Source organism: Pristis pectinata, chromosome 11, assembly GCF_009764475.1.
Source record: "Pristis pectinata isolate sPriPec2 chromosome 11, sPriPec2.1.pri, whole genome shotgun sequence".
Classification (NCBI taxonomy): Eukaryota; Metazoa; Chordata; class Chondrichthyes; order Rhinopristiformes; family Pristidae; genus Pristis; species Pristis pectinata.
In genome coordinates this window covers 78151933-78168937 of record NC_067415.1, presented here as the reverse complement: position 1 = coordinate 78168937, position 17005 = coordinate 78151933, and the positions used below count along the sequence as shown (strand labels likewise).

At 41.1% G+C, this 17005-nt stretch overlaps 1 long non-coding RNA gene across 1 annotated transcript in view; it reads right to left on the bottom strand.

Annotated features, from left to right (window-relative positions):
• Positions 1–13931: 13931 nt before the first annotated feature.
• LOC127576283 (uncharacterized) overlaps positions 13932–17005 on the bottom strand; it is a 141173-nt gene continuing 138099 nt past the window's right edge. The window contains exon 3 of the long non-coding RNA XR_007957203.1: positions 13932–15162. This is a non-coding gene — a long non-coding RNA (uncharacterized LOC127576283). The remainder of the gene's footprint in view (positions 15163–17005) is intronic.

Below are 17005 nucleotides of genomic sequence, written 5' to 3'. Positions count from 1 at the left end.
GGAGCTGAAGGAACTCAACAGGTCAGGTAGCATCTGTGGAGGGAGACGGACAGTCGACATTTCAGGTCGAGACCGTTCAGCCGGACTGGGTACTCCTCACCAGTTCAGATGAAGTGTCTCGACCTAAAACATCGAATGTCCATTTCCCTCCATAGAAAAGACTGACACTCACCAACCAGTCAGCTTCCTGCAATCCACTTGCTTTTCAATCTTAGTTGTTTCCAGCAAAGTTCTGGATCAAATACAGTTTCCCTTCGCACATCCTATCCCACTGGAGCACTCAGGTGGGTCGATCTGAGCCCCTAATCATGGGCTTTGCTTATTGAGACACAAAAGACTGCAGATACTGGAATGTGGAGCTACAAATAAGAAGCTGGAGGAACTCAGCAGGTTGAGTATCATCCCTGGAGGGAAATGAACCATCAACATTTCTGGACTGATGAAGGGTCTTGATTTGAAACGGCAACCGTCCATTTCCCTCCGTAGACGCTGCCCGACCCACTGAGTTCCTCCAGCTTCTCTTTGCTTGTCACTCTGCTGCCTCCAGCTCCCCCTGCAGTTGCACTCATGCTACTGCACCCAGGCGGCTATTCAATACAAGGACCTACAATTCCTCCATGCCTAAAAGGGGACATTGCACTGTCACTGCATGGGGGAGAGCGAAGTGGTTTAGGGCACCAGAAAGGGAGGAGAAGGGAGTGGAGTCGCTGTATTTATTTTGTAAGCAGTCCTCTCCCATTATAATTCCTTATAATGCACATGCCCAATCCATGGTGTGTGGTAGCACAGCCATTACAAGCACAAATGCCCACAGAAACCTTCCCGCTACCCTGAAAAACTGGTGGGGGGAATTAGCCAGGCCATAGGATGCTTGTAATGAATCCCAGTGAGGGTGGGTGGTAGAGATGGTGCTTGAAGGAGACACACAGTGGCAGGTACAGAGGCTCAAAGCTTGAGATGCAGGATGGGGTGGTTTTGAGACTTTAGTTGGAGGACGTGGTCAGATTGGAGGCTGGGGTGTTTATGAGGGAAGTAACGAGATGGTTCCGAGCATCTGCGGTGAAGGAAGGAGAGGTGGAAGAGAACAATGAAAAAGAGTCATAAGGGGATACACCGATGGGAAGACAAGTGCTTCAGACTTAATGGTCATGGACCAAGAAAGGCTGATCCATTTGAGTAACCCAAAAGCAGGCCTCAGCCCTCCAGTTAAGGTCAGGCTCTGTGTAAGTGTCTTGTGCTATGCATGGCTCTCAGATGCATAAATTAATTTTGTGTCAGTATCCACTAGAGATCAGAAGAGTGAGATCTGAGTTGATTGAAACATGGAAGATGCTGTAGATGTGGAGAGAAGGTTTTATCCTGCAGGAGAACCTAGAACTGCGGGTCACTCTCTTCCTCAAAGTGCAGTGGAAGCAAAGTCTTTGAATATTGTTAAGGCTGAAGTAGACAGATACTTGATTAACAAGGGGGCAAAAGGGTACCTGAGGTGGAAGGGAATACAGAGTTGAGGAGACAATCAGATCAGTGATGATTTTATCAGAGGACAGAGCGGGTTTGAGGGGAAGAGTGGCCTCCTAAATCACAGGTATGTAAGTCAAAAAGTGCATTTAGCTCCATTTGACATCACTGCATGTGCCCTGTTGTATTCGTGTGTCTGTGTTTGAGTGTGTGTCTCATGCACACCCAGGACCCAGAACAAGATTACCAGAATACCCAATCCATGCAGAAAGAACCCAAGCATGGTTTAAAGTAAATCCTTTCAATTAACACATAAAAGTTTATTGGGCAATTTATTGTTGACCAAGATAAGATAAGATCATATTTCTTTAGTAGTCACACGTACATCGAAACACAGAATGAAATGCATCTTTTGTGTAGAGTGTTCTGGAGGCAGCCTGGAAGCGTCGCCACGCTTCCGGCACCAACATAGCATGCCCACAACTTCCTAACCCGCACGCCTTTGGAATGCAGGAGGAAACCGGAGCACCCAGAGGAAACCCACGCAGTCACGGGGAGAACGTACAAACTCCTTACAGACAGCGGCCAGAATTGAACCCGGGTTGCTGGCACTGTAATAGCATTACGCTAACTGCTACACTACCATGTAATTTCAAAGGAGAATTATAACTCCTTGGTAAAAAGTCAATTAGATTTACAAACCAGCCTGCCACAAGATGCCTGGTCCACTTAAGAACTTGGCCTCTTTATAATTCAAGCAGCCAGAGGAAGGTTTACAGTCTGTGAGAATCCATGACCCTGAGGTCAGAGGTTGGAGGTTGTTGGGTTGTTGGGTTGTGGGATTCAGGTGGTTAGGAGATGCAGGAGAGGACGAAGGCGCATTCTGATGGTCAGCAGCCGAAGGAAAAGCCTGGAGTGTAGTAAGTGAAACTTCCTTTGTGGCCATGAAGACAAAGATAAATTTATCAGAAAACTTTAATCTGCATTGGAAGCCCACTGAGTTTAGCTGAATATCAAATCCCTAGCAGATGTTTAGTTAAAATTGCAATAGAGTCACAGTGTTATCGAAGGAGCCCTTTTATACTTAGTCATGATGGACTCAGTCGCTCAAGAAAATAGTTGTATTAAAAGAGCTGAGAGAAGAGAAATATGCCAGTAAGAGCTCCAATTCGATTTTAAACCTTGTCCGTCCTGGTTTCCATTGAGAAGAAAAATGAATTCCCAAACTGAGAAAATCTAATCTAAAAATTGCAATGTGATATTCATGCCACTGAGCAACTGAAGAGGTGAAAAAAGTTCTGAGAGCAACTTCCCTTTCTGGGTTTATGGCCATTGTCTGAACTCTTGGCAGTGTAAGTCACATCATGATTCACGATCAATGCCAGGCACACAGCTCGCTGGAGACATTTGTGACTTGAACCAGCTCTAGAAATCAGAATCACAGCAATAGCCAAAGGACATCAGCCAACAACCAATTGCTATTCCCCTCTCAAATAGCTGGGGAGAAGCACTTTGGCAGGAGGTTGGGTGAGTTTACTTCCTATGCTGAACTCATTCTTAATCTTGTTCGTCTAAGAGGAGGCATTATTTGGAGTGTTAAGCTCCAAAATGGTAGCACTGGCACCCAATTATCATTGCCAACTGATCAACATTGTGTTTTTCCTGTCAGCCTGCTATGCACGTTTGCAGCAAGTGTTAGTAGTATGGGTGTTAATGTCTTCATTGATGACGTCCAACATTCTAAACCAAACATCTCATAAGACAACCTCCCATTCCAGGTACTGGTCCAAGAAACCTTCTCTCAGCTTCTTCCGATGTATTAACATCCCTCCTTAAATCAGGAGACCAATACTGTACACAGTACTGCAGATATAGTTTCCCTAGTGCCCTGTGTAACTGAAGTCTTCTTCTGCATTCAATTCACCTCATGATAAAAAATAAAATTCTGTAAGTTTTCTTAACCACTTGCTGTATCTCTATACCAGCCTTTTGTGAATCATGCACTCGAACACCCAGATCCCACTGCATCTCAGACCTTTCAATTTCTCAGGATTTAGATAACATACTCTGTTTTTTTTATTTTTCTGTGAAAATACACAATTTCACGTTTTCCCAAATTATGCTCCATTTATCAAACCTAATTACTTAATCTATCAATGTCCCTTTGTAGTCTTCTTTGGTCCTCTTCATAAATTACTTTTAACGCAAATTTGTGCCTGCACCAAAGTTAGCAATTATACATTCAGTGCCTTCATCCAAGACCTTTATATGAATTGTAAGAAGTTGGGGTTTCAGCATGGATTCCTCTGGCACACCACTCATTACATCTTGCCAACCAGGAAAAGGCCCATTTAGGCCTGCTCTCTTCTCGTGTTGGCCAGCAGTCTTCTATCCATGCCAAGAAATATTTTATTCAGTTTCTAACAGGTCTGTTGTGCATTTCTCACATTTTCTATTTCCATTTCATATCAAGCTGTGTACGATACATAGTGCAGAAACAGCACCCTGCCCCAACTAGTCTATGCTGGTACTTACGCTTCACAGAAGTCTGATCCACCCCACTATGTTAAACCTAATCAGTGTATCACGATGAGTAAAAGGGGAAGCTTAAAGTAAATCTGCACGATATTTGGAGTGAACTATATCTGAATGGTATCAGGTATAAGAATAATCATGTAAAAACAGAAAATGCTGGAAACACTCTGCATGTAAAGCCGCATCCACGTGGAGATAAACAGAGTTAATTAATGTGACAGGTAATGACCTGACACCAGTTCTGATGAAAGGTCATCAACATGAAGTGCTAAACCTTTTCTGCTCTCCGCAGATGCTACCTGCTATGTCATTCCTAGCATTTTGTTTTTTTTAATTTCAGAATCACAGCACTTGCAATTACTTGCTCTTAGTATAATTGTGTACGTGTGCTTGTATATGTATTTTCAATACATTGGATTCAAAGTCACTAGCTAGTTGAGATGACACAACAAAGGCGCTGAAGGTATCAGTGAAGTGTTCAGGATTTACATGATGTTAAGTGCGACATTAAACGTGTGATTCCAAAAAAAAAATTCTGAGGTTTATTTATATGAACTGTTTCAACATATTTCACATCGTCTCAAAGTCCAAGCTAAGCACTTAAGACATCAGCCACTTTCACTCTTTGCATGCAACCCTGCACTCACTAAGCACCTCATACATTTTAGCTGGAAGCACCAGTACAGTCAACTATAATTTATCAGACTTACTGCAAACAGAATAATTTCCTCCAACCACAAAACTCCCAGCTCACTGCTTTGCCAGATGTTCCTTCCTGATTTCCTTCTGGATGCATTGCAAGTATTTCCACTCGTCTACCTCGGATAGCTTGACATCACACTGAATGACAAACTCCCATCATTCCCAGGCATGGGAAAGAAATTAGACAAAGCGCGTGTCTTGCAGTGAAACTGGATTAACAGCGAAGGTTGTGAGTGGGGAAGGTTCAAGTTGCTGTGTCACAACGCTAGACTGCCTTCTGTTATTACACATACTGAGCAAACAGATGATGCGGCCTGTATATCCCAAGATACTCCAGATCCCTGCTCTTAGGAGCCATTGTGCACAACATTTGCATTGTTAAGCCATAGACGCAAGAGTATGAGAAACAGTATTGTCAATCCCAGCTCTATTTCCTATCTGCTTGTGTTCTCTGTATTACGCAGAAGGGTAAAGTCATGCTGGCTGTGGTCAGTGGTTCTGAAGGTAGCCAGCTAATCTCATGCAAACAAGTCTAGGACTCACCGAGTGACAGATGGTACCTCATTGGTCACCGCACTCCAATTCTGGACTATCTAGCATTAAACTGTGGAATTGCTTCACCAACTCTTTTAGTTTCGATGAAGCAGAGGATGCTTTCAATAAGGATCCTTGTCCTGGAGAATGGAGAAATAAATGTTTTTTTACAAATGATTTTAATTTGCTTTAATGTTTGTAGACATTTTAATCTGGTTCCAGTTAACCTAATTACTTCTTATTTTATTACTTACATTTTTTTTATGCCTCCCAATAAAATAGACATTGCTATTGGACAAGAAGCCACCCCAGCCTTGCCTCCTGTTAAAGAATGTTGGGGTGTTCCAAGATCTGTATGGCGCCGGGGCCTCAATAGGCTTCACTGGAAGTCTCCCAAATTGTTTACCCCCCAAATAACCAGTGTAACTAAATGGGGATTGGTGAGGATCATGTGGTGGATGGGGGGAGGCAGGAGCAAACAGAAGTTCTGGTCAGGAAAATTCACCCCAAAGAAATATCAACCACTTTACCATCTGATGATAAAGACATTCACACACACATTGGTTCTACGGTAATTTCTTGATCTGTGAACGCTTAATTTACAAATTTCTGCTGTAACACCCTTCACTCTTTGGGGTACATGATTATGATTTACAAATCTATTTATCACAACAGCAAATAGTGCCCCACTCTCTGCCCAAAAAAGTACATATTACCAGAAAACACATAATGCACTTCAATGAACCTTTTTGATGTGTGAAATGTCATTTAATGAAATATTTTCCAAGAAATCATCCCTTTCGTAAATTGAGGAATGGCTGTAATAAATATTTGCTCATAGTACTTTGGGTATGACAGATGTAATAAAATGGAAATGTCTCTCACTCCATATTCACAAAAACAAAAAGAAAGAGATAGTGATGCAAGGAAATAGCTTCACATAATCCTCAGTAATTCTCCAGATCTCCTAATTGTCACCCATGGTTCAAAGCAGCACTCCCACTGCTAAAACAGATGATTCTGTGTTAAGGCTCACTCCAACAGCTTCAATTCTGCCTCCAGAGGGGTAAAACATCCCACATTGTTTCACTGAAGGCTTAGCAAACCATCTTTGAACAAGCCACCTTGTCAAAGAAAAGGGTTATAAGGAGTACAAGAGAGGTGTTAGAAGTGGAAAGGTTTAGCAAGGAAATTCAGAACTCAGGAGCTTGGCAAATGAAGGCACAGCCAACATTGAATAGTTAAGCAAAGATGTGGAGCAATGCATTGACCGTGAAAGCCTATAAAACTGAAATAGTTTTAAAAAATTCAACATTGAACAAAACCATGGAAGGGATTGAACACCATGATGAGAAACTTGCTTGTCACGTGTAAAATATTATCTGTCAGTAAGATGGTTAAGAAAATAAAATTAAGACACAATTTTACATTGCCAACAAGAGTTGCCAGTACTAGCAAACATCATGATCATCCTCGGTCACATGTGCTAAACATGTTACATGGTGTCAGTTGCATGTCATGCTCCCTTTAGGACTTGGATGAATTCAAAGGAACTGCATTTCACAATAAAATATACTGAGCAGCTGATAATATATAGTGTTTAGCACATGCAATCAACAATAAGTTTCTATCCTAATGAGTCCATACAAACATGGATATGGAAGCTTTAGAGAGGGTGCAGAGGAGATTTACCAGGATGTTGCCTGGATTGGAGAACATGTCTTCAAGGAGAAGATACAGGAGTTTGAAAGCCCAGACGACCAGACTCAAGAACAGCTTCTTCCCCACTGCTGTCAGACTCTGAACCAATCACCTCTTCCACACACCCTTCCCAGAGGTGCTGCCATGTTCTCGAACCTTCATTCTACCTCTTCTGTTATTGTCACTTTAGCATTTCTTTTTGCACTACTTCAGTTTGCACCACTATATCTTGCATCATTCTGTTATTTTGCATTCATTGCTGTATTTATTATTACCATGTATACTGTTCACTCTGTCAGCTTCACGCAAGGAAGGAATTTCATTGCACCTTGGAGTATGTGACAATAAATTAATCTAAATCCTTCCTTATCCATGCACCAGTTCCAAAGTCTCCTAAACACTGTGATTGTATCCGCCTCCTCCGGCAGTTTGTTCCACACACCCACGACCATCTGCGTGAAAAAACTGTCCCTCAGATCTCCTTTAAATCTCTCCCTTTCACCTTGAAACTATGTCCTCTATTTTTAGACTCCCCTACCCATGGAAAAAGACTACCACTATCCACCCCAACTTTGCCCCTCATAATTTCATAAACCTCAATAAGGTCACCCTTCAGTCTCCTGTGCTCCAGTGTTGCAGCTCTATAGAACTCTGGTCAGACCACACTTGGAGTATTGTGTTCAGTTCTGTTCGCCTCATTATAGGAAGGATGTGGAAGCTTTAGAGAGGGTGCAGAGGAGATTTACCAGGATGCTGCCTGGATTGGAGAGCATGTCTTCTGAGGATAGGTTGAGTGAGCTAGGACTTTTCTCTTTGGAGAGAAGGAGGATGAGAGGTGGCTTGATAGAGGTGTACAAGACGATAAGAGGCATAGATCCAGTGAACACAGAGACTTTTTCCCAGGGTGACAATGGTTAACATGAGGGGACATAATTTTAAGGTGATTGGAGGAAGATATAAGGGGGATGTCAGGGGTAAGTTTTTTACACAGAGAGTGGTGGATGTGTGGAACGCACTGCTGGCAGAGGTTGTGGGGGCAGATACATTAGGGACATTTAAGAGACTCTTAGACACATGAATGATAGAGAAATGGTGGGGGGGGTGCTATGTGGGAGGGAAGGGTTAGATAGATCCTAGAACAGGGTACAATGTTGGCACAACATTGTGGGCCGAAGGGCCTGTACTGTGCTGCAACGTTCTATGTTCCATGTTCTAATATAGATAATTGAAAAAGGGGAGTAAAATATAAAACTATAGATGCCTGGCAAACAGTCAAAGATAAGGCAGCATAGTGGCACAGGTAGTAGAGGGGCTGCTTCACAGCTCTGATGACCCAGGCTCAATCCTGACCTTGTCTACGTGGAGTTTGCATGTTCACCCTGTGACCATGTGGGTTTCCTCTGGGTGCTCCAGTTTCTTCTCACATCCCAAAAATGGTAGATGAATTGTCTACTGTAAATTGCTCCTGACATGTAGGTGAGTGGCAGAATCTTTGGTTGGATAGGAGTTGATATGAATGTGAGGAGAATAAAATGAGTTATGATAGAAGCGATGTAAAGGAACGATGCTTGATGTTGTTGGAGACTCAGTGGGCTAGAGGGCCTGTGTCTTTCCACAACTTTACAAACAAAAATTTCAAAAGTCAGAGCAGTGATTCACAGCAATAGGATTATTATGTTTTACATCCACGCATTGGAGCCCTGACTTCATGGATCACTTTGTCATTGGACTAAGGTGTCACTTTGTCAAATTTGGATGTAACGGTCACCCTATACTAAAAGATATCAGACACGGACATCTTCCATTCCGCAATCTGATGTTCAGAACCAAAGAACAAAAGGAGACACGAGGTTCTGCAGATAAGATAAGATAAGATATCATTATTAATCACATGTACATTGAAACACATCGTGAAATGCATCTTTTGTGTAGAGTGGATAGTTGCCTCACAGAACCAACCACTGTTCCATAACAGATGGATGGATTCACAGCCTGCCCCATTATAATCTGAACCTATAATCTTCAGGGTGTGTCTTGATAACACAGTGCTGACTGCTGTTAGTAATGAAAAGACTTGTGGTATTGAAAATATCTAACTTGCTAGTCAAAATCTGGTTTAAATTAAAAAAAACAGAGATTGTGAGGGATCAGAAATATGGATTGTTTCAAATTAGGAAGATCATAAGATAGAAATTCATCATCCATCATGTATATTACGTATGCAATGTAATTGAAGATTGTGCATTGAAACTAACAGAACTGGATTTTGGGAACACACCTGTGCTTTCACATCATACTTTTTGTGCTTGATATGGAGGATGAATTTCAATCCTTGCATTGTTATGATATTTGTTTACTCTTCACCATCAATAGATAGTTTCTGTGAAAATACCATATAGTCTGTTCTAATGTCACTTCAAAAAGCTGGATAAGTCACCTTTGCATAGATAGACTGCTTAATGAATGTTAATTGCCAAATCTACCTCGGTGACACAAACAGTTAATTAGAGAGTAGACTGTGAGAAAGAAACAGAAATAAGCATTTATCTCATCAGGAGGTCCTACAAGGAAGTGGTCTTGTGGTTTGTCCTTGACCTAAAAGAAATAGATGTCTGGAAACAGATTTCTGGATAACCAGCCTAGCACCGTTGGATCCAAATGTGAGTGACAGCTCTGTTCTGTAGTGGAAGACCTTCTTTCAGAAAAACTCTTTGTCTCAAGATAAATTTGAAAGACTTGGTGTAACTATTGAGGCCATTTAATGAGTTTCTGCATCACCAATCTTTTAACATGCAAGGGTTAGCAAAGACACAGCATGAATATTCAACATCTTGTATAAACACCACATCGCTGTACCCAATCTAAATTGGATGTCATTCTGGAGAAACTCAAGGACATCAAAACTCTATTACTCTGGGAATAGGGAGTGTAGGTTAAGGTAAAATTTTGCAGTTTTGTCATATGAGTGGTATTTTCTCCTGCTTTTGCCAAATCAGTTTCTTCATAAATGCAAGTTATAGTCTGAGGTGAGTGAGGTGTCAGGGTGTTTGTTCATCGATTAAAGAAACCACGGAATATGAGATGGCTCATTCTATGTTCAGTGTACTTTCAGCAGCCTTAGTAATATGTGAAAGTGTCAAGTAGGGAAATACGATCAAGTCTATCCCACACTGTTCTGCTAAATACACCTTCCCTTTGCCCTCTACACCCCACCTCCTCCAGCACAGTCTTACAGCGGCAAGATAAACCAAGAAAAATAAACAGGCTTCATGAAGGGAAAATGAAATACCCAGTAAAATTCCACAGCAATTCTCTCAGGCAATCAAAACCTGTCTGGGAGATTGCATATAAAATAATAAAACATTTATTCAGCACCTCTCATGTCCCTTTCAGAACATCACAAATAACTTTACGACCTGGAGCGTGCTTCTGAAGTACAGCAGAGTATACTGGCCTTGTTAAACAGGTGAGGCAGCATCTGTGGAGTGAGAAACGGAGCTAATGTTTCAGCATAGTGACGCTTCGCCATTGAGTATTTCCAGTGTTTTCTGTTTTGTTTCAAATTTCCAGCATCTGTAGTATTTTGCTTTTGAATCAGTCTCTGGTGTAGTGCAGGAAGCGTGGCAGGAAGCTTGCACACAGCCAGCCCTTTTTTGACATTGAACTGGCGATATGATCCATACTGATAAATCCTACACTGTCCTGGGTTGATTATCCCTTGTTAGCATCCATCTCTTCTGAAACCTGGTTCACTGCTTCGACAAGGTCTGTCCATCTGGTGTCTTCAGGGTAGATCGTGAATACTTGTTTAGGACTCGGTGGACATTCAGATCAGGTAGCATGTCATCAGCTGGATCTAACCTTACACCACCACAGAATTCCTGATGGAGGTTAACAGGAACTTGATGTTTGCCCTTTTCCATAAGAAAGCAGTGCATCTACAAAGTCCCATTTTCGGCCTACTACATAACATCTCCACAGATATGTCACTTGCAGAAGAAATTTTTGGAACAGGCTTCCCATTGTCAGAAAAAAGAGCTCATCTCCTCAGCTTACACCCAATGCTCATGGATTCTGCTGACTTGCTGGTGCCATTGTTTGTGTTCTATCCCTTCACTGTAAGGATCATTTAGGACTACTTACTTCGACTCTGGTGGGTGTGTAATGGGAGATCTATATCAGCACCCATTTTGGTAACTGTGAATCTACCTTAGCTCTGCCGAGGAAGCCTGCTCAGTCATCTTTGGTTTTCATGTTTTGCCATTACAAAAAAGAGAAGGCAACTCTGTTCTTGTACCATTAGCAATAACTACCTCTCAAGCAATATCACAAACTTATATTATCTACTTATCAACAGAAAGCTTTTTGTGGGAGCTTGCTGTGTGCAAATTGGCCACTACATTGCCACAACAATAAATAGCCCATTCCCAGTCAGGACGAAGTCCCCCATTTGATTGGCACCCGCATCCACCACTCTAAGCATTTATTTCCTTCACCATCGGTACACCATGGTAACAGTATGGACCATCAATAAAACACGCTGCTTTTACTCATCTCAGGCTATTCCAACAGCACCTCCTAAACCGGTGACCTCTTACCACCAAGAAGTACACAGGCAGCAGGCATAAGCGGACTCAATCACCTGCAGGTTCTGCTTCAAGTCACGCACCATCCTGATTAGAAAATGTATCACCCATTCCTTCATTGTCACTGGGTCTCAGTCCTGGAACATCCTCCCCAACAGCACTGTGTTATCACCTTCACAAGAAGGACTGCAGTGCTTAAAGGAAGTGGCTCAACACCACCTACTCAGGGCAATAACGGATAGACAATAAATACTGGCCTTGCCAGCAATGTCCATATTTTGTAAAATGAATTAAAAGACAAATCCTACATTGCAACAGTGACCATACACCAAAGGCAGTTAATTGGCTGTAAAGCCTATGGAGATGTCCAGATGTCGTAAAAGATGCTACATAAACGCATGGGAGACACAAGACATTCTGTAGATGCTGGAATCTGGAGCAACACACCCAAAAAGTGCTGGAGGAACTCAGCAGGTCAGGCAGCACCTATGCAGAGAAATAAACAGTTGACGTTTCGGGTCGAGAGCCTTCGTCACCAGTCTTGATGAAGGGTCTCGACCCGAAACTTTGAATGTTTATTTCTCTCCATAGATGCTGCCTGACCTGCTGAGTTCCTCCAGCACTTTTTGTGTGTGTTACATAAATGCAAGGCTTCCTTTTCATTATGATAGCAAGCACCAAAGTGTCAATTAGATTGTTTGACATCTCTATCTGGCCGTTGCTGGCAGAGAATTGTTTTATTTAGTGTCCTCACCATTGATATTGATAGGTGTACTGGAAATTTATATTTTGAACGCATTTTTTAGTTTATTCTTTGCATCTGCCATTCAGTTCCAAATATTCTGCATAAATTTAAATATGTAAAAGTGGCCCAGCAGATTAAATTGTCTCTGAAGCAGAAGGTAATGAATAAAAGACTGGCTTCCTATCACTCAAACATAGCTGCTGGGTGAGTCTTTCCACCCAGGCCTTTGTATATGGTGATAGAAAGACAAGCAGAAGATTGGCATTTTCCAGATGAAACCATTTGACGTGACAGTAAGAGGCTGTAATTTTTAAGTTTGTTCAGCAATTAACTTCAAAAATCTCAAGCATAATTTTGTGTTCATAGAACATTTAAGATTCCAGCGTTAGTTTAGCATTTCAAAGTGCTCAAGGTCATTCAAGAAGCTCGATTCCATGCAGGACAAAGCAGCCCACATCATGTCTAGCACTCTAAATTCCCATTCCCTTAAGCATCAGTGCAGTGCAGGCTGCAGTGTGGAGCAATGCATTGCAGTTACTTGCCAGGGTTACTCTGAGAACACCTGCATTAGGCACTCTCTCCCCACTCTCAACCGCAACCTGCCCTATAATGATCAACTTACCCCAGACAGTGCAATTATAATTTACGCCAGCAAAGCTTATTTCAATCCTTTGTCATGGTGATGTCTCAAACCTTTGGTTTGCTCTTAGTGTATCTGAAACTCGAGTTCCTTCATAAACTGGAGAATGGGAGATCCAAGGACATACATGTATAAATTTGGTTCTGTGGCATTGAGTGGGTAGTGTGTCTGGATGCAGTACATGGACCAGAGAGAGTGCTACATCTGAGCCCAATGCATGGAACAAAGCTTTTCGATATTGGCCCTTAAGCTTCATTTAATCAGCCAAAAAGCTTTGTATCTAAACTAATGCAGGCATATTCAGCTGAGTAACATTCAAGTGAAATCAAATATATCTCCTCTCTTTCTATAGTGCTGCTTTGTACTCAAGTCAACAGACTTGAGTCTGATGTCAACAGACATTATATATCATACTGAAGCAGTTTTTATTAAGATCAATCAGCCAATAAACACTACTCAATCCTAGCCAATGTCCAATTAGCATCATGGTGTTGCTTCCTCGTGAGGCCACCTGAGAGAAACTTTATCATTGTGAGAGGCCCACTTGTTAATGGACAATGTGGCCACACTTAAGAAGCATTAGTCTAAGGGCTCTGTGTTAAGATGCTTCTTCATTCAATCCTCCCTCTACCCAACTCCTGAGCTAATGAATTATGACTAGAAATTATTGTGTGAATTATTAGCATATACATTCTATGATATTCTAATGCCATTACTGCCTATTATTTAGCTGGAACTTTTTGTTTTAAATCATTAAAACCATTAAAAATGTATAATTCATAGACCTGTCAATTATCACTGTTAACATGCTTGATTAACATACCAGCAAATTAACTGTCGAGTCTTGGTGCATATGCTTTCCAATGGATGTAACCAAGCTACTTGAAGGGTCAGGCAGTCAACAATGATGGAGTAAAAGTAATTGGAGCTGTGCAAGAGGCCAATATTGGTGGAGTGCAGTGATTGGACCAGAGAGGTTACAGAGGGAAGGAGAAGCAAACTTACAGAGGGAGTTGAATAAGTAGGAATTTTAATTTATGTTTTTCAAGATTAAATAGACAAAGCACTTCTCTTTGACCCTTTCAGAATTAAGGGCAAAGTGCTTTCCTTTGGCCCATTATTCTGTGATTATTAACAATGTTATTAAAACAACAGTTATCTTACAATTAAGGTCATTATCTGCTCAATAGCCCAAAGAATAGTAATGATACTGGAACTACAAAATCCATTTGACTGCTAATGCATTCCATCTATTTTCCTCCAGTATCAATGCAATTCCCATCTGGATAAGGGTCGATCATGGTGATGACATCGTCAGTGAATCAATTCAATGCAGTAGCAAAGTTAACAATTTTAAATAATCTTGGAAACCACAGGGGAAAAGCATTATTCATCTCCTAAACCCAATTAGACCATAATTGCAAGATTACCAATTAACATCTAATGTTGTTTTTACTACATGGAGGTTGGTGCATCTTTCAGTCGGTATTGGCTTATTATTGTCACGTGTACTTACAGTGAAAAAGTTAGTTTTGCAAACTATCCATACAGATCATCTCAAAACATAAGTACATTGAGGCACTACAAGGGAAAAGTAATAGAAAAATGCAGAATATAGTGTTACAGTAACAGTTACAGAGAAAGTGCAGTACAGGTCGACAATAAGCTGCAAGGGCCACGACAAGGTAAATTGTGAGTCAGGAGTTCATGTTTAACGTGCAAGAATTATTTTGAATTATTAAGATGTACGTTCATCCTTAACTTTACTGCCAGGTTGATTGCAAGCTATACACTCTGAACTCATTGCATGATTACAGATGAGTGATGCAGGACATCGATGAATATTAATTTTGGATATTGTCAAGTTAAGTCATCAAGTTGAGTTCATTGTCACATGCACAAGTACACTGAGGTACAGGTACAATGAAAAACTTGCTTACAGCAGCATCACAGGCATGTAGGTTCAGACAACAACACACAGAACATAAGTTATACATAAATTATACAAGACAGTGAAGAAGAAAAAGTGTGCAAAACAAGACATTAATGCAAAAAACCAGAGACAAGTCCATGGCAGTGCAAGAGGTGGTCTGTAGTGTTCTGTTGCTGAGGTAGAATTAGGGTTGTGCAGGTTGGTTGAAGAACCTGATGGTTGTAGGAAAGAATCTGTTCCTGAACCTGGTGGTGTGGGACTTCAGGCTTCTGTTCCTCCTGCTCGATGGTAGCAGTGAGAAGAGGGCATGACCCAGATGGTGGGAATCCTTAATGATAGATAGAACATAGAACATTACAGCACAGTACAGGCCCTTCGGCCCACAATGTTGTGCCGACATTTTATCCTGCTCTAAGATCTGTCTAACCCTTCCCTCCCACATAGCCCTCCATTCTTCTATCATTCGTGTGCCTATCTAAGAGTCTCTTAAACGTCCCCAATGCATCTGCCTCCACCACCTCTGCCAGCAGTGTGTTCCATGCACCCACCACTCTCCGTGAAAAAACACTTACCTCTTGACATCCCCCTTATACCTTCCTCCAATCACCTTAAAATTATGCCCCCCTCATGTTAGCTATTTTTGCCCTGGGAAGAAGTCTCTGACTGTCCACTCGATCATCTTGTACACCTCTATCAAGTCACCTCTCATCCTCCTTCTCTCCAAAGAGAAAAGCCCCCGCTTGCTCAACCTATCCTCATAAGACATGCTCTCCAATCCAGGCAGCATCCTGGTAAATCTCCTCCGCACCCTCTCTAAAGCTTCCACATTCTTCCTATAATGAGGCAAACAAAACTGAACACAATACTCCAAGTGTGGTCTAACCAGAGAAGATGCCACCTTCTTAAGATATTGAAATATATTGCAGTTTGCAACAAACAAACCAAGGTGAGAGGCCATAGAGGTGAGTCAGTGCTGCTGAAGGAAGCAACTAGGAACATGTATTCAACGGTGTATGGTGTTGAATGTGGATCTCGGGATGCGATGAAGACATTGAGTACAGAATTGATGAATTTGTTGGACGTATCTATAATCATAGGTGAATCCAAAACATGCAGGAAGGAATTTCTGCTGGAATCCATGTGAAAAATGTCAGAGCCATGGTCAGTTGCTGAGCAGGGAGATGTGGATGGATACCTGATCAAAGGTGAGAAGGCAAATAGAAAGTAATGAAGGTGCACAAGGCATTATGTTTCAATCGATGACCTTTCATCAGAACTGGAAGATGTTGGAGATCTAATAGGTTTCAAACCAGGATGGAGTCAGGGAATGACAGAAAGAGTTAAGTGGAATCTCTGAGATGAAAAAGGTAAGGGAGATTAAATGACAAAAGGAACAATGGTGGAAGGCAAAAAAAAGAATGGTAAGGGATGAAGAAAAAATGGATCTGGTGGATATGTAAATGAAAATAGCAGATTCACTATCTGGTGGATATGTAAATGAAAATAGCAGATTCACTATCAGCAGCTGCTGTCTGTAAAAGGGAACAGCAGTTTTAATCAGAATTTGTCAAAATGAGTCTTGAAATCTACAAACTGAAAGATGAGGTGCAGTTCCTTAAACTTACATTGAGCACTATTACTTTAAAAATGGTAATTACAATTACCATGCCCCCATGATAGATGTAAAATTTTCACCTCATGCTTTATAATAAAAATATTGACAATTAATTTTAATAGGCCAAAAAGCTTTGTATCTAACTCAGTGCAGACATATTCAGCTGGGTAACATTCAAGTGAAATCAAAATGAATCCTAATGTGTGATTCCTCCCTTTCTATAGAGCTGTTTTGTACTTGAATTAACAGGCTTTGAACTTTGTTTTAAAACTGCATCATACCTCATACTGAAGCAGTTTTTAATTAAGGTCAATCAGCCGATCAACACGATTCAATTCATATTGGAATTAATGAAAATTGCCAAGAGAGAATATCAAACGAAATCAAAGTGTTATGTTAGCCAAAATTCACATTCAACTCATCACATAAATGGAGTAAAGAATCATTCTAAATTTCATTTGCAATTATACCTTATCCATGTCCTACAAAGTAATAACATTTAATTTAAATAATAAATAATATTGACACTTATAAATTACTTTGCCAAGTTCAAATG